The sequence below is a fragment of the Helianthus annuus genome, chromosome 13 (assembly GCF_002127325.2).
Source record: "Helianthus annuus cultivar XRQ/B chromosome 13, HanXRQr2.0-SUNRISE, whole genome shotgun sequence".
Classification (NCBI taxonomy): Eukaryota; Viridiplantae; Streptophyta; class Magnoliopsida; order Asterales; family Asteraceae; genus Helianthus; species Helianthus annuus.
The window spans coordinates 147,935,365-147,954,175 of NC_035445.2; the positions used below are offsets into that span (position 1 = coordinate 147,935,365).

Below are 18,811 nucleotides of genomic sequence, written 5' to 3' on the forward strand. Positions count from 1 at the left end.
TTTAAACAGTTTTGTCGTTTGGTGCATATCAGCACGACATTAGCGGTGATGTCGTTTGATAACATTCAAAGGATATTAAAATTGTTGTCTTTTATTTTATCAAAATCCAAAAAGATTTTCAATTTAATCTTATTTTTGATTAACTGATGTTGGTGCTCGATCCGATACCTGGCAAGCCGAGATACTTCATAAAACTGACCTTTGCAGAACTTCATAACGGGCAATTTTTCAAAATGGTCGCTTCTGAAAACCTTTAAGAATTTGAAGGGTTTAAATTGCAAATTCCCAAAATCCAAAGTGTTGGTGAAAATCTGATCCTTCGAGGAAGCAATGGCCCTCGAAAGATCAGATGGTCAATGAAAGTCAGACTTTTCGAAAGATGGATCAGGACGAAAGATATCCTTCGAGGATCCCCACAAATATCTGGTATCCTTCGATCCAGATCCTTCATATATCTGGTATCTTTCGATCCAGATCTGGATCTTTCGATCAAAAGCTCATCTTTCGAAGCACCTCTTCATCTTTCGATGTGAGATTCGAAGGATACTAAACTTTTCGAAGGATCATCCTTCGATTGGTCAGATCTTTTGTTTGACCAAAATATCTTTCAAAATTTTTGATCTTTCGTAAGTTGATCTTTCGATAAGGCTGTCATCTTTCAAAGAGAATTACATCTTTCGATCAGTCTGTCATCCTTCGTGCCATGTGTCAATCCTTCGATGTCCAAGTAACATCCTTCGAGGAATCAACACTTAGAAATTTTTCAGGAAATTTATATTTTTCTAAGTGTGAGATCCTTGTTTACTGTTTGACTATTTTCTCATTACGTGTCATTGTTTTGATGAACAGAAATGGCACCGAAAGTGAAGAAGGAACGGGCAAAGCCAACTAAGAAGGAAAAATCTGAGGTTGAATCTATGTCCGAACCTAGACGTAACATGGCTGCTTATCTACAACCGGAAGGCAAAATCAGTCCGGAATTCAAGGGGATAATGGAGTATCTTCATCGGGCCCGTATCAATTATGCCATCACTACACATCACACTGCTTATCAGTCCCAGATCAAGGAATTCTGGAATTCTGCTGTGGTTGAAACAGTGGATAACCAAGAAGTGGTTAGAGGGTCAGTTGCTGAGAAACCCGTGGTGATCACAGAGAACACCATCAGAGCGCGTCTGCAATTGGGAGATCAACCAGAAGATTCTACTTCTATTGATTTACAATGTCAGCGTGGGTTATTGATGAGGCTACGTTACAGCGATAATGTTCTTGCTAATCAGATAAACAAAGGGTTCATGCCGCTTCGATACAAGTTCTTATTGCATATCCTTATTCACTGCCTGAGCAACAAACGGTCTGGATATGATCTGTCGCCGATTGAATTGACGGAATTGTTTACGGCTTTAATTCTGAACAAGCCGTTCAACATATCACGTTATATATTCGACAATCTGAAAGAGAATGCTCGCAGGCCACTTCCGTCAGCAACCCAACGGACATTTACCAAGTTTTGGCTATATCCAAGATTCTTGCAGATGATGATTGATGATCAGATTCCTGATCTTCCCAAGGCTGAGGCAGATGTTCTACCTGTCAATCCGATGAACGAGCGGACACTACTGATCTTCAAGTCGATGTCTAAGTATAAGGAATCGGATCCAATCAGAAAGCTTATTGGTCATCTCAATGTTCTGACCTACGTGGCACCACAGAACAACAAATGGCGTCGAGATGCAAGTGATTCTGATGATGAAGAGCCCAGGTTAATCGCATTAGCTAACACACAACTCGGGGCTAAGCACGGAATTAAAGCATCAAGCAAGAGGTCTGCTGGCAGTTCCAGTGCTGCAGCACATGTTGAAGTTGATGTTAATGTTGCTGCGGAAGAAGTTCAAGGTGTATTCATCGAATCTGATGTCCGTAGTAATGTTGTTGGTTCTACGGTTGGTGAGACTGGTGGTACTGTAGTTGGTGAGACAGGCGGTAGTGCAGGTGGAGATGGTGGCCCTGCAAGTCAGTCAGGCGATGTTGCGACTGACAAAGGTAAAGGAAAGGTAGATGAGCCGAGGAGATTGGTAGATGAAAGTAGTTCGTCTTCTGAAGATGAAGGCGGTTCTGGTAATGATGGTTCGTCTTCTGAGGATGATAATCCTCCTCCACCAGGGATGCGAAAGGTCTATGATAAGCGCGGGAATCTCCGTGGTCTTGAACGAATAGAGAAGACGGTTAGAACCGGAGAATCTGACAAAGATGAGGATTATATCCCTGCTGCTCCTGGTTTGATTAGAAAGAGGAAAGCAAAAAGACAGGGTATTCGTGCTTCAAAGAAATCAAAGGAAACTGCTGGTGATGCTCCTATTCCTGTTTCTATTCAGCATTCAACGCCTTCAGAGCATCAGCTACCTCCTGTCAGTGATCAATTGACTTCATCAGAGATGCTGGAGCTGGTCTCTTCTCCTCAGACGTCTTCTGGGACGTGCACGGTGATTGCTGATCAACAGCTGCCTGCAACTCCCGTCTCAGGTACACATGTACGTCCTCCTCTTGTTATTACTGGTCCAACAGGTGCTTCCGGTCAGGCTGGTCAGTCTGGCTCCTCAGGACCTGAGTCTTCATGACCGACTCTGGCAGAAACTTTGTCTGTTTTGTCTGAAGCTGAAAAGATTCAATTCCTGATCGAACAAGTCAGTGAATTGGGTACCATAGTCGGTCGGCATACCAGAACGATTGAAGAGTATCGTGTGCAGCGAACACAGGATGTGGTGGCACACAACACGCTAGTCTCAATTGTTAATGCTCAGAATCTCAAGATAAAAGAACAGGCCCTAGAGATTGAAAGGCTGAAAGAAGCGAACAGGGCTCGTGACAGGGAGGTCGAGATAATGAAAGGGCATATCACTGTGTTAGAGAATGAGGCAAAAGCGTTAAGGCAGAAACATGAAGAGCTGTCGGAGCGTTATAAAAATCGTGATGATCGATTAATAGAAGGCTTCAAGCCTGTTCAAGCAAATTTCAAGAAGATGGAACACAAAGTAGTTACGCTTTGGAATGAAAGGTGCAAAGCATTAGACATCGTTCCCTCAAAGCGTGGCGATGACAAAGACGATGATGCAGCAAATCCTGATCAACCAGCTGCCTCAGGTTCCGGTGCAACTGCATCCGGTGCTGCAGGTGGGTCTGGTACGTCTCAAGATGCTCCTACTGCTCCTCCAACAGCTACTACAGGTCCTTCTGAGCAGATGAATCGTTGGAAGCTTCGGCAGGACTTGAACATGTTAGTCTTGAACCGGAAGCGTTTGCCGATCTCCCTGAATCCTCAATTGTTCATCAGTATCATCCAGTCACGGGTGAACTATTAGAAGAGGGAGAACACGTTACAGAGATGTCTGATGAACGTGTTTTAGCTCTGAAGGAACTGGATGAAGTTGATGTGAATATGATCGATGCTACTCCGTTAGTTCCGGACGAAACCGATTTCTCTACGATTGAAAAAATCTTCATCGGTTCGGATCCGGAACGTCCTGTTTACGTTGGTCAAGATAATGCGAAGTTTAATGCTCTTGATGATGGGTATGTGGCGGAAAAGACAGCAGAATTTGCTAATCTTTCTTCAGATTCTCCTACAGCTCAAGAAAACCGTGAGAAGACCGTCAACGAATGGCGAGCGGATTTCCTAGCTAGGAATCCTCCTCCGCTCCCTCCGTTGGATCAAGTCAACTACATGAATCTAGAAAAGAATCAGGCTCGAGGTCGTATTATTAGCTGGATGTTCATCAAGGAGCTTCACTGCATGGTTGTGAAGCGAGAATGCGGCCTTCAGTACTTCAGGACTCTTCTCAGCATTCTTTCACTTCCTTATTATGATGTTGCTGTTTTGGCTCAGCTGAAGGTTATTAATCGAGTCGAAGAAAAGATGGTGGATCTGTTCGCCCAGAAGATCAGGTTGGAACGAAGAAGGGGTTGGAAGGATCCGCTATACAAGCCGCAGTTTCCTCGATACGAGCAGATCAGGTTTACGCTTGATCCAGACACAAATACTGCTCGTTATCGTTTGGTTTATGATCCTCCAAAGTTGATGAAGAAGATACCATTGTTGAAGATGAAGACAGATTTTCTGGGTAACTTTCGTTGCTGGGTTTATGATGCAGATACTGGAGAAGCGGTGATCTTATTCCAAGACAATCAGGAGAACTTTCGAATGATAGATCCGATGTGGATTACTAACATGTCCAGGTCGGATATTATTGTTCTTAAGGATCACGAGATCAACTATTTGGTTAGGGATCGGGAACAAGCAATGAAGTTTCAGAAGATGGCCTTGTATTGCTTCAACCTACTTGTGAATGCGGGAAGTGCATGGTCAACGCATCGCTTAACGGTTGAAAGGACGTCAGAGACTTAAAGACACGAAGATCGAGACAAAGCTACAGCCAAGGGGGAGTTTGTTGGTGCACTTGTGTCTGTACTTTGTCTGTATTTTGTAATGATATAAAACGATGTCTTTTGTTAGTCTTGTTTACGTCTTTTGTTGGTTTGTATATGTGTTTGGATGTAAGTTTGACCAAGTCAACCATCCTCCTGGTTTGACTTGGCCAAACAGTTAACACATGGTTTGTAAGTTTGTTGTGTCGAAGGATGTCATTGAAGGATTGTTTGTATCCTTCGATGAGCTCGAAAGATAATCTTCGATGGATATGGATGGACCTCGAAGGATATATCATCCTTCGAGGTATATGTGAATCCTTCGGTGGGTTTCTGGTCGATAGATGATCTTTCGACCAGACAATCTGATCCTTCGACCAGTCTAACTGTTATGGGTATATATATGGGTTCACTTCACAGTTAGATGCATGTGAGTGTATGTGAGTGAACTAAGTCTTGTAGAGAGCGTATTTTCAGTTTGGTCAAGGGCTGTAACCGTGTCCACTGAAATACAAGAGAAAACTTTGATATCGTGTGTGTCTACCTTTCTCTTTGTAGCTTGTGTTCTCATATAAACTACCGGTTTGCATTCTAGCTTGGATTCCGCACTCGCTAGTGTGTTAAACATAACAAGGATAAGGTTTAACCTCGACCTCCGGGGGACCTACATCTAACGGTGGAGATTGATTTAAAAGTTGGTTAGACTTAATGGGCTTAATATATATAATATGAATGATATTACGATTTAGTCCCATTAGATTTTGTAGTTCGTTATACGTCCCCGCAAGATGGAGGATCCGTCGGATACTCCAATCTTGGATCTAAGTGATGTGAGTGGAGCCCGAGAAAGTGGTTTAGTGAGAACGTCAGCGAGTTGGTCTTTGGAGTTGACGTGAAGAACCTTTAGAGCACCGGCTGTAACTTTTTCTTGCACGAAGTGGTAATCTAGTGCGATGTGATTCATCCGAGAGTGATAGATGGGGTTAGCACAAGTCGCACCTGTGTTGTCGTAGTATAGGTGTGGCGGCTCTTGGATTGATATGCGCAATTCAATTAAGAGGTTTTGGACCAAAGACAATTCGACTACGGCGTTTGTAAGTGCCTTCTACTCGGCTTCAGTGGAGGAGCGGAAAACTGAATTTTGCCTAGCCAACTACCATGAGATGATATTCGAGCCAAGGTATAATATGTAAGTGGTAGTAGATCGACCGGCGGTTGTAACACCTCCCCAATCCGAATCCGAGAATGCATTTAGTTCCAAGGGAGAATATCGATTAAAAAATAGACCACATAGTGCCTTTAAGGTAGAGAAGCAACCGTTTTAAAGCTTGTCAATGCGTTTGCGTCGGTGAGTGCATAAACTGTGAGAGTTTATTCACCGCAATAGAGATGTCGGGCCTTGTGAACGATAAGTATTGCAGTGACCCGACAAGCTTTCGGTAAGGAGTCGGGCCCACTTTGGGAGTTTCATCAGTGTGTGTGAGAACTTGAGAAGTGCTCAAAGGTGTGTTGACAGTCTTTACTCCATCTAGGGTGTTCATGAGCCGATCCGATCCGATCGAGGGTCTGCTCATGCTCGGATTGAATTACAACCAATCCGATCCGATCGTATCAAATTTTCAAAACCGAGCACAAAACTAATGCTCATGCTCGGATTGAATTTGAATCGATCCGATCGTTTTTGCTCGGTTTCGCTCGGTTTTTATCAAATCCTAACTAAAATCGAGCGGATCGTTTTCGCTCGGTTTCGCTCAATTGAATTATAAGGTTGCGTTCAACAAAAACAAATCCTAACTTAATTAAAACATGTCCAACACTTTACTAACAAAAGCAATACATAACCAAAATCATGATTCTAAACAAAAATTTTGGTAACCTTGAATATGCAGAACAACAGAAGTTTTCTGCTCCCTGTAACGCACATAAACATAAGTTGAATATGAGTTTTCTGCTCCTTGTAAATTCATGCACATAAACAGAAGTTTAACAAACAGAGCAGCATACTTTTTAACAATGATAAGAGAAGATTAATAAACAGAAGTTTAACATACATAAATGTTTCTTTTGTTCTATTGGTTAACTTTTTGGATGTTTAATCCGACAACAATTAATATGACAACGAGACAACATACTATTTAACAAACAGAACAGAAGTTTAATAAACAAAAGTTTAATAAACAGAAGTGTAACAAACATAAACAGAAGTTTAACTAACAGAGAAGCATACTATTTAACAAACATAACAGAAGTTTAATAAACAAAAGTTTAACAAACATAAACAGAATGGACCTGTGGAACTGGCAGCGAGTCCGAGCTGGATCGAACAATTAGATTGGCGGCGAAGAGGGCTTGATTGTGTGGCAGACTGGCAGCGACGAGGGCTTGATCTTCAAATTTAGGGTTAGATTTTAGGAATTAGGGATTTAGGGTTAGATTTTGATATTAACTATTAAGTTGTGCTAGTATATATTTTGGGCTTTTAATCTTTAAAATCTCTCTCTCTCTCTCTCTCTCTATATATATATATATATATATATAGGGTAGGGTTCCAGCGTGAACAACCTCCCAAGAGTGAACTGCGTGAACATATATGGACCCTTGATTTCCTTTTTAGTTGTTAAGGGTAGGATTGTAATTATATAAAAAATTAGATTTAAATCATTATTTTAATAATTGAATTAAGTTATAGCTTTCCTGATTTAAATTCATTATCCACATTATGTTTATTTATTAATAAGATAATTATCAAAACAAACAACAAATCACCAGATTTCAATTTTAATTTTTATTTCAGATTTCATCACCAGAATTCAAATTTTGATTTTTAAGATCCACTTAACCTTCATATTTCAACGGTATACACATGTGTACTTGGATATAAATAGAACAATACACATGTGTACTCAGCATCGTACATATGTGTACAGTAATTCACAGGTGTACATCAACATTCAATACAAAAACAATTCTGAGATATCACAAAAACAGACGATATACACATGTGTACATCGCATTAAAAAGAGGGCAAAATCAGAATACATATGTATACATCGCATTTAAACAAATAATTATTTTAATACCTGAATTAAGTTACATCTTTCCTAATCCTTGATTTGATTTGTGAGAGATTTATGCAATCAATTTAAGAGGATAATTGATTACTTGATTTGTGAGAGATTTATGCAATCAATTTAAGATTGAAATTACACATATACCCTTTTTGTATTTAATTAAATGAAAAAAATTAACCAAATAATTACCATCATGTCACTCACTTTAATCTCAAGATCATAAAAATCAAGGGCCCAGATCAGTTCACTCTTGGGATTTTGTTCACGTTTGAACCTAATCCTATATATATATATATATATATATATATATATATATATATATATATAGGGGATGGTTCAAATGAAAACCACTTTTATCGCGAAAACTCGAAAACTAACTAAAAAAACACAAAAAAAATTCAATTTTTTTATAAAAATCGCAGGTTTTTTTATATATAAAAACATTTTCAAAAAAAAAATTGTAGTACACATGTGTAATACTACACATGTCATGTGTAGTACACATACACATGTGCACTACAAATTTTTTGTTTTTTTTTTGAAAATTTTTTTTATATATAAAAAGTGGCGAAAATTGGTATGCAAAAAAAAAATTTTGGTATGTTTTTTTTTTTTTGGCTTTTTTAGTTAGTTTTCGAGTTTTCGCGATAACTATTGGTTTTCATTTGAACCTTCCCCTATATATATAAATTATTAATAAAAATAATTCAAGCGAAACCGAGCTATCGACGAGCGAGCGAACCTTTGCTCATGCTTGGATTGAATTTGAATCGAACCGATTCGAGCGGCTCATTTACAAACTGAGCGGGAATCGAACGAGCATTTTTCGAGCATTTTTCAAGCGATCGTCGTGCAGTTTGGACAGCCCTAAATCTCCATCCATACCATGTTGAGTAAGTAAGTCACGGATGCGACTATGTTGAGAAAAAAACAATCCATGTGATGTAGAGATTAGTTCCACACCTAGAAAATTACTAAGTGGACCAAGGTTGTCTTTAAGAGAGAACCGAGAAGCAAGATTAGACACAAACTTTTTAATGAAAACATAGTCATTTCCGGTTAGGATGATATCGTTAACATAAACCAAGAAGTAGCATGTGACCCGTTTATGATTATAGACAAAAAGTGATGGATCTGTTAGAGACTTTTTAAACCCAAAATCAATGAGAAAGGAGGTTAATGCCATATACCATGCGCATGGTGCTTGTTTAAGGCCGTATAGAGATTTTTTAAGCTTACAAATGTGATGTGGGTAGTGAGGATTGACATATCCCGGGGGTTGAACCATGTAAACCTCTTCTTGTAAAGTTCCATGCAAGAAGACATTGTTAACATCAAGTTGACGTAGTGGCCAACCTCGAGATAGAGCAATGTAGAGAACTGTTTGAATCGTGACGGGTTTGGTAATGGGACTGAAAGTGTCAAAATAATCTTTCCCGTATTGTTGTAAAAAGCCCTTCGCCACAAGGCGGGCTTTGTACTTCGCACCCGAACCGTCCGGGTTTCATTTGATACGAAAGGCCCATTTGCGGCCAATTGGCTTATGATTGTGGGATGGAACTAGCTCTCACGTGTGATTATGAAGTAGATCATTATATTCCGCATCAATGGCTTTGTGCCAAATTGGGTCTTTGGAGGCTTGGTTATGGGTAGTCGGTTCAAGAGGTATAGGAAGCGGGTGAAGAGTGGTGTGATTAACATAGGTAGAACCACAGTATTTAGGATTAGGTTTCCGTTGGCAGGGTGGCAACGGTGTGCTAGAGGAGGGGTGAGGTTGGAGCACCGGCTGGAGTGGAAGTTGAGGGAGCCAATGAATGTTGAGTGGATGGTGAGAGATTTTGGGAGTCTAACGGAGTAGGTGAGTGAATTGGCGATGTGGGAAGGGGTATGGTGACAGGAATGGCGGGCGGTTGTGAGTTAGCTAAAAGATGAGGATGGATCAAGAGACAAGGTTTGTAGGGGATGGTAGTGACAATAGGTGAGGTATGAGTGGGTGGGAAAAAATTAAGATTTATGGGAGATGGTGAGATTGATGAGGAAGGGAATGTAGATGATATACGTTGCATGGGGTGGGAAAGAGAATCATGCAAAGGAGGAGATGGTTGAGTGGAGGACAAAAAATTATCTACTGTGGGAATATTGTTCATGATTAGAGAATGGTTTTTGGATGGAAATATATTTTCAAAAAACTCCACATGTCTAGAATGATAAAGACGATGTGTGTTTGGGTCAAAACATTTATATGCGGATTTGGCGAGGAATAGCCTAAAAACATGCACGGTTTGGATCGATGTTGTAGTTTTGATGTGGAGTAGGGTCTAAGCAATGGATAACAAAGACATCCGAAGGGTTTCAATTTTTTTAGTTGGTTTCGTGAGATAGAGACATTGAAAAGGACTTTTGGACGCAAGAACTGCGGTTGGTAGCCGCTTGATGAGATAGACGGCGGTTTGAAAAGCATGAGACCAAAATTTGAGAGGAAGTCCCGCATAGAGAAGTAAAGCAAGACCGGTTTCGACAATGTGCCTATGAAGGCGTTCGACAACACCGTTTTGTTCCGGTGTGTGTGGGGGTGTGTAGTGCGAAATTCCCATGGATTGGAGAAAAGGAGCAAGTCCTTGATATTCGCCACCGTTAATGGAGATAATTGGAGTTTGAAAATATTTTTCCACTAAAAGTTTAAATTGTGGAAAATTTTTGGCAACGTTGGGTTTGTATTTCATGGGACACAAGCAAACATATTTAGAAAAATAATCAACAAACACTACATAGTATAAATAACCATCGACCGATTTTTGAACTGGTCCCTACACATCCGAGTAAAGAAGTTGTAACGACTTCGAAGCACTAAAAGAATTTTCACCAAATTGCAACTTGTGACTTTTACTTATGGAGCATGATTGACAATGCAAAGATGAATTAGATAACTTAAAAACAAGACCAAGGTCTTTACAAACATGCTTGAAAGTACGTCAATTTTGTGGTGCCATTGAATTGGTGAAGTCGAAACAACTGAGTTGACTTGAGGGCTATGATTTAGATGGTTGATGTAGTAAACGTCATTTATGTTCTCATCCCGCATGAGAGACGCCCTCGTTTTGAGATCCTTACAAGAAAATGAAATGGAAAGAATTTAACAGAGACATTGTTAGTACGACATAATTTTGCAACCGAAACGAGATTTTTTTTTAATTTAGGAACATAAAGTATATTAGGTAAATGGAGTGTGTGAGTAGAATTAGAGATGTTGGCCGAACCAGTGTGTTATATGGGAAGAGTTGTACCATCGCCAAGTAAAATCTCATCCGAGCCACCATACTCGGAGACCGAGTGAATCGAGGATGGACATGAAGTGAGATGGTGGGAAGCACCACTGTTAAACATCCAAGACTGAGGTGTTGGCGACGATTGAGAGCCAGAAAAGGTTGCATTTGTCATGGGACTTAAAGGTGAGGTGTTGAAGGTGATATGGTTCTCTGTTAGAAACCTTTGGAGTTTTCGACACTCACGTGTGTGATGGCCCGGAATAGAGCAAAACTGACAAAAAAATGGACCTATTGTTCTTGCGACTGGCAGGGGCGCAGGATATGAGGGGCCGGGGGGGCGCCCGACCCCCCGAACTTTTTGCGGAGTAGTGTTACGTATCTATTTTTCGTATAGAAATTTTTAGGTTTATATGTTTTCGCCCCCCCCCCCCCCCCCCGGTTTAAAAAAAAATAGGTATATATTTTTTTCGACCCCCCGATTTAATTTTTTTTTTGGTATATACGTTTTTGACCCCTCCGGTTTTATAAAAAAAAATATTTATATAACCTAAATAAAATTATTTATATAGCCCATTATAACTTGGATTGTATGTTTATTACTTAGCCCATTAATGATAAGCCCAAAAAAAATTACCCAATGTAAAAAAGATTGGGACTTGGGAGTTAAAAGCTGTTGCTGCTAACCGGTCAAAAAAAAAAAAAAAAAACAAACTGTTGCTTGCTTGCTGCTAACTGGGGACGAGGAGAACAGAACAAACAAAACGGAGGTGCGGCTTCAACTCTTGCTTGCTTCATTCGACTAATCGACTTTGAGGAGACGAGGTTGGGCTGCTCTAAACGATTAATCGGCTTCAACTCTTCAAGGTATGTGTTTTTTTATCTTTAGGTTTAAATTAGGGCTTAATTTATGTGATTTAGGTTTAAATTAGAGATGAAATTGGACCGATTTTTTGCCATAAACTTGTTGAAATTGGGGATTTAGGGGTGAAATTAGGCTGTAACCATGCTAGATATTAGAGTTCGATGCTAGATATTAGAAAAAGAAAATGCCTTGTTGATGGTTAATTAGGCTGTAACTTGTTGAAATTAGGGATTTAACTTGTGTTGTTGACTTGTTTCTTGTTAGATTACGCTATGGGGAAAAACAAAATCATAACTTCTTTTTTTAAAAGAAAGAATGAAGAACAAGTTGATGGAAACAATGAGATTAAACGGCAAAAAGCTTCAACAAGCGAACCGGTTAATGAAGCGAATAATGAACCGGTTAATGAAGCGAATCAAAACATTCAACAAGAGCATCATGATATTCCTCAAAATCCGATTAACATTAATGAAGTGGATGTTAGTAGTCTAGAAAGAGATCCCGCTAATGTTTTCGTGTCTTTGTTCAATTGTTTGTTAAACAATGTTTACGTTTTAATGTTTGAGAACGTATTTTATTTGATATTAATATTTGACCCGATCCGACCCGAATCGAATCACCGACGTCCGACCCAAACATAGAATTTTTTTTAGGTGCGGTACCTTCCGCCCCCCGAACATTTTTTTCAAGCTTCGCCACTGGCGACTGGAGAAACCCGGTGGAGTGTTGGGTGGTTGGCGTCCTCTGGTTGCTGGAGGATTTGGTGAACTGCGGTTGGTCCAGTTTACATCCGATGAGAACCGAGATTGATAGTGACCTAATTGTCGTTGCGAGAAGTTCACGGTGGCCATTAAAGGAGCAACAATGGTTTCGGTTTCTTTAAGTGATCTTTCATGATCGACTAACATGTCAAAAAGCTCTGGGTATGTGATCGCGTGCTGTCGAGTTTTAAGAGCGGCATTGAGTTGACTGTATTCTTCACCGAGTTGGCTAAGAATATGAACAAGGAGATCTTCCTCATGAACCGGGCTCTGAACTAGAACTAAGTCATCGGCTATGGAGCACATGCCATTCAGAAACTCGACCATTGATCGATTTCCTTTCGGGTTTTTTGCAAGTTACGATTTCAAGGAGATGATCCTTGATCAAGAAGAGCTGGCATAGGCGGCCGTTAGACGATTCCAAGCCTCTTTTCCAGTGGAGGCAGAAGCTATCAATGGTTGAATTGCGTCGGTGCATGAACCAAGAATGGCGGAAAAAACGATTTGGTCTTGGCGAAACCAAGCCGTGTATGCTGGATTCGTTTTGGTTGTGTCTTTGTTAGCGATGGTTTTGGTCGGTGGATCGTAATCACCGATGATGTGGTCTTCGAGTTTGAATCCGATAAACAGAAAAATTCGTAGATGTGAGTTTGATGGGAAAGTGGTTTGTAGCAGTGATTTGGATTAAGGGCTTTGAGATTGCCATGGTTTTAGTTTGGTGTGAAAGAAGAGTAGAAGGAGTAGGATGGATTCACTCGCAAGAGCATTATAAAAGCTCTGATACCATATTATTGCACATAGAATATTTGGCTTGAATAATTCATTCTGTTCACAGCAATATATACATATACACGTACAGTAGCACATTTAGGAGTAATACATGGAGGCACCATAATTATCTTACAACAGACTTTACATTTGAATTTTAAATAATTTGAATGACATTACGATTTAATCCCTGAAGATATGTAGTTCGTTATACATCCTGTGTCACTTGCTTCGGGGACTGAGAATGATGGTTTATGCCATGCGTGCAGAAGCAAATTGCAATCCCAGATGATCTGGAAGTGCTTACATTGTAAGGGGAGGGGGGTGGTTCACTAGTGATATAATTTATCACTTACAAGCACCAATCAAGTTCCGCCATGTCATCGACCATTTTTCCATCACTCACAACCTTTTTTAGTGGGGGTGGTCATCACTCATCACCACACCCAACAATTTCCCCCAACCAACAATTCCACTCACAAAACCAAACCATCACGCGTTGAAAATATAACGAAAATGGATTTTCGTTAATATATAACGCGTTATCTAAATGAGGCGGGGTGGGAAAAATAAACTTCCACGCGTTATACTTTTGCCATCACGCGTTATAAGCTACCGCCCAGTGTGCCCTAACTTTGCTTGCCGTTGTTACCATGAGCTTACATATTATGCCCCAAGATTTGTTTATATATTTGGGGAAAACAAACGTATGATAAAGCAGCGAAAATCTCAAACAAGCTTAGAATTTTATCCACGTGAAATGATGAGACCAGAGACCCATCATTGGAAGGTTGTTGATGATATCCAATAAGTCTTATCACCAATTGGTTATTCATAACTCATAAGTCATATGTTGGGAGTGGTTTAGGTTTTTGGGTGGTAGTGGGTGTTTAGTTTTTTTTTTTTTTTTAGTCGTTTTTTTAGAAGTCTTTGTACTCTTCTTCCAATAAGAAGGCTTTGTATTTGATCCTAATCCTTTTATATATATATATATATATATATATATATATATATATATATATATATATACTAAATTATATATTTAATGAGTTAAGTTATTCTACAAAGGCTACTAAAAATAAGAAGTGTAAGAAGACATTATCTAGTGACAAGTGTCCAAGAACCTAAAACCTAAACCCACTACACCACCACCCAAAACCTAAACAACCTCGCCCACCCCACCACCACCCAAAAACCTAAACCACTGTATAAGAAGTGTAAGAAGGCATTGTATATTGACAAGTGTCTGGTCGAACCGGTCGGACCTTTGACCCCGTAAGACGACCGGATCGACCTCCGGTCCGGTCCTGAAAACATTGATTTGAGGTTGAAGAAAAAGTGGGGTGAGACTCACAAATATTTAAATATTTTTTTAATATATAACTATTTTTTTATTTTTATTCTTTTTAAATAACTAAGGGTACTTTGGTCATTCAACATAGACTTAACTAGAAACTTAACACTAGTTAGTGATAAGAATCACCCGAGTGCAAAAATTACAACCACTGGGACCAACTCTGTAGTTATTGAAGTCTTGGGACCAACTCTGCAATATCTGCAAACTACAGGGACCTACCAGAAATTTAACTCAAAAAAGAACGAAGCAAGAAAAAGAGAGAACAATGTCCGACCCTAGACCTGAGATCCTTCGCTGATTGATCATTCCCCTTCGTTGGCACTGACTTTACCGGCCGCCAATTACCCTAATTTTGGCCAGATTCTCACCGCATGTTTCTTTCCACCATATCACTTATTTGTTTTAATTTATTTGATGTTGTTTGTTGTTTCTTTACAAGTTATGACTTATGAGTTATGAATTTTGGATTTAAAACGTTGCTTGTAGTATTTTGTATAAGTACTTAAGTAGACGAGTAGTTAATGTGGACTAGAATCAAGATTTATAACTAGGGTTTGAAACATTGTGTGTGTGATCATGTGAGAATCAAGGTAATTTGGTTAGAATTCAGATTATAAATTGGTTAACCACGATGTACCCATATAAATTTAACAAAAATTTTAGACCAAAATATATTCAAGAAATCAAAAGTAATACATAATTCATTTCTTTATCCAAATACAAATAAAGCATAATTCTTTATGTAAATATAAAAGAAAAGTATAATTCTTTATACAATTATAAGACAAAGAATGATATTCTTTGCTTTGATTCTTTGGCTAGGTATATTTGAATAAGATAAAGAATGATATTCTTTGCTTTGATTCTTTAACTAGGTATATTTGAAATAAGATTTGTCCTTACCCACTATATATATATATATATATATATATATATATATATAGGGTAAGGTTCATGCGAGAACCACCTTTATTGCGAGAACCGTGAGAACCAATGTGAACAGGGGGCAATACTGTAAATATATAACAAAATTGAAATTAAGTGTCTCCTCCTAAACACCTGACATTAAGAGCCTCCTCCTAAACACCCACGTCTGATACTCCTGGACTTCAAAATTCGTCATCTCAGTTCACATCCGTCACTCCAGATTCTCCAAAATTCATCATCTCGATCTTACCATTCATCCTTTATTCGTAGTATATTCGAAATTAGGGCACAAATAAAAGAGTCATCGAGCATATATTCGTTAGATATGCGAAATTAGGGCAAAAAAAGAACAGAAACATTGAAGATTGTGGCATAATTAGGGAGAATTTGAAGAACAAACATCCAATGAACGGCCATAACCTAGTTATTGTCGGAATATCCTGCGTCATTACATCGTTCCGTGAATTTGTAAGTTTATACACTCTGTTTTGCATATTTATATGTTAGCATGAAGCTTAATCACCGATTCAGATCTTTTATATGTGAATATGAGGCTTAATCTTCGTTTCTTATATGCATTAGTGAAAATGGTGTGATGTATATAATTTTTGAGGGATTAGGGGCGATTGTTATGTGATAGCACAATCTGTAATGTGGTAGTTATGTGCTTTTTTGTATGTAAGTTTGTTACTGATTAATGTTAAATATGATAAGTGGTAATACGAAATTGGATTTGTTACGGGTTAGGGTTTTTTTTAATGAAGCAAAACTGTTGATAAGGTCAGTCATGTTAATGCACATGTGCATAGTTATGCACATATGCATATTTTGCCATATTAGTTTAAAAGGGTCAGTCATATTGATGAAAATACGTATATTTATGCACATGTGCATAATTTGCTAGAATAGGTTAATAAGGTCATTCCAGTTAAATTGTCCGCGCTTGGTACGTGGAAACAAATTGCCAATATTTCCAACGATTTTGCAGGTTTGGGGGTGGATCTAATGTCGTTTTTAAGCGGGCTCAGAAAGTTAAGTAACATTCTGGAAGGAAGTATGGTTGGGTGACCAGTCGTTGTGCAGCAGGTACACACTTTTATATGCGCTGGAACGCCGCAAATCAGCGTGTCTACAAGAGCGGATGGGGGGTAGAAAATGGACAACTAACGCTGCATCTCCAATGGTCTAGGCTGCAACTTAACCCGTCTGAACTGGCTGAGTTGTCGGACTTAACCTATGCAGCGAATGCGGTCTCTTTTGAGGTGGGTCCAGACAGATGGATATGGTATCCGGAATCCTCCGGGTTATTTACAGTTCGTAACATCAGGAAGATAATCGAGGAAAAGTCGTTTCCAAATGACGGTTTCAGGTTCTTTTGGAACAGATGGGTGCCGCTAAAAATAAATTTATTGGTTTGGAGGCTTGTTTTGGATAGACTACCAACAACAACGAATCTTAGTAGAAGAAATGTCCAAATTCCAGCCCTTGATTGCAAGATCTGCCATGACGGGGACGAAACAGCGAGCCAACTTTTTTTTCATGCAGACTGGCTCAAAGTCTATGGGATTTTGTCGCTGAATGGTGCAAGTTGGGATCAATATTCGTGCTACATCTGAAGGATTTTGTGTATCTGCATCAGTGCTACTGCGGATCTAAAAAATAGAAACAGGTTATGATCTCAATCATTCAGATTATGCTATTGTTTATATGGAGAAACATGAATGATGTTTTTAATAGGAAGCAAACGAATCTGACACGTCTGAAGGAGGAAGTTAACACGCTTGGGTTTCTTTGGATAAAAAATAGGGCAAAGTGCAACGCTTTAAGTATCTGTTTTTTATCAGTAACACTCGGTAAGGATCTGATTATTACCAGTAGATATATATATTGTTCTTTAGGTATCTGTTTTTTATCAGTAATTTTGATTTCCATCAATGATTTATATGAATGTGATTCAACTCGTTGATATGTTAACTGTGCTTGTTATGTTATCGCACATATCTTATACAGTGCCATAGCCGACCTAGTATGTATATGTGAACCAAATAAAGTTAATAATATCATTCATGTGCATAGTGAGTTTGAGCAGATTTGTTTAGGATACGTGTACATGATTTTGGGTAATTAGAAAATGTTGGTATTGTTGTTTTAGATAATGCACATGTGCATAGTGAACTTGTGAAGTTTTGTGTAAGATACGTGGTTTTGTGTAATTAGGATATGATGGTGTTATTGTGATTTTGTGTAATTAGGATATGATGGTGTTATTGTTTCATGTGATTCACATGTGCATAGCAAACATGAGCAGCTTTGTTTAATATACGTGTATATGATTCTGTGTAATTAGATTTTGTTGATGTTGTTGTTTAAATTGATGCAAACGTGCATATTGAATTTGAGCACATAACATTAAACTTTACATATGGATTGATTTTAAGCATCATTATAAGAATATGTGATGCACATGTGCATATAGATGCACGAATTCATATCGTTACAGTGATAGTGATGAAAAAGGTTGTTTAATGCACATACTAATTGAAATTGCATGTTTGATTATATTATGTTTCAATTATTATTGTAGGCAAAAAATGGAAAAAGCGAAGAAAATAACACTTTTGTTGAGATCGAATGATAAAGGGGCAACAAAACTGCCAGATGATAAGGAAGGTGATGATAAGGAAGGTGAATACAAAAGTGTTAAGTGAAAAGCCAAAGAAGGTTGGTTATTAGTCGATGATGCAGTTGGTAATATATGCACATGTGCATCAAATTGTTACTTTCTGTTGAACGATGTTCTTTGATGTCACGTGCAGTTACGGCAGGATAAAGAAATACAAGGAATAGGACAAGTAGACGAATGCACGATGTGATGGATCTTATGTGATGGATGATAAGGGCGACAAGACAGTGGAAAACATTAATGAAAATTATGGTTGTTTTTTGTATGATGGTTTATATGTTAGTTATTTTCTTTTAACGATAATTTATGTTTGTTTATTGGACGATGACAACTATGTGATTGTTAATTCCATAATTTGATGTAATATGGTATAGTATATGTTGGAAATGCACATGTGCATAAGGTGAATTAGTATGCATAGTGGTGATATATGATGTATTACCGGATGATTATATTCAGTTTACAACGTTTTCAAATGTTATATGGTGGTTGGTATAGTATATGTTAGAAATACACAAGTGTGTAATATTGTGACGTAAATGATTGTTAATTCCTCAGCACGCCATAAGATGCATAAACTCCACCCATGCCTCCCCGGTTGTCGGCTTGTTCTTCCATTTTTTTTGTAGTTGTCCGCCACCCAAGACCCTTTGTTTAATGCCATTCTGTACATAATTGGATAGTCATCCATAAG

The 18,811-nt window shown here is 38.7% G+C and overlaps 2 long non-coding RNA genes across 2 annotated transcripts; both read left to right on the plus strand.

The window, feature by feature from the left end:
- The first annotated feature begins 11,465 nt into the window (after positions 1 to 11,465).
- LOC118485483 lies at positions 11,466 to 11,934 on the plus strand. The gene is made up of 2 exons (XR_004876272.1): positions 11,466 to 11,623; positions 11,886 to 11,934. It is a non-coding gene; the product is annotated as an uncharacterized LOC118485483 (long non-coding RNA).
- A 4,488-nt stretch (positions 11,935 to 16,422) lies between these two features.
- On the plus strand, positions 16,423 to 18,566 carry LOC110903362. The gene is made up of 3 exons (XR_002571869.2): positions 16,423 to 17,287; positions 18,019 to 18,155; positions 18,251 to 18,566. It is a non-coding gene; the product is annotated as an uncharacterized LOC110903362 (long non-coding RNA).
- Positions 18,567 to 18,811: the final 245 nt, after the last annotated feature.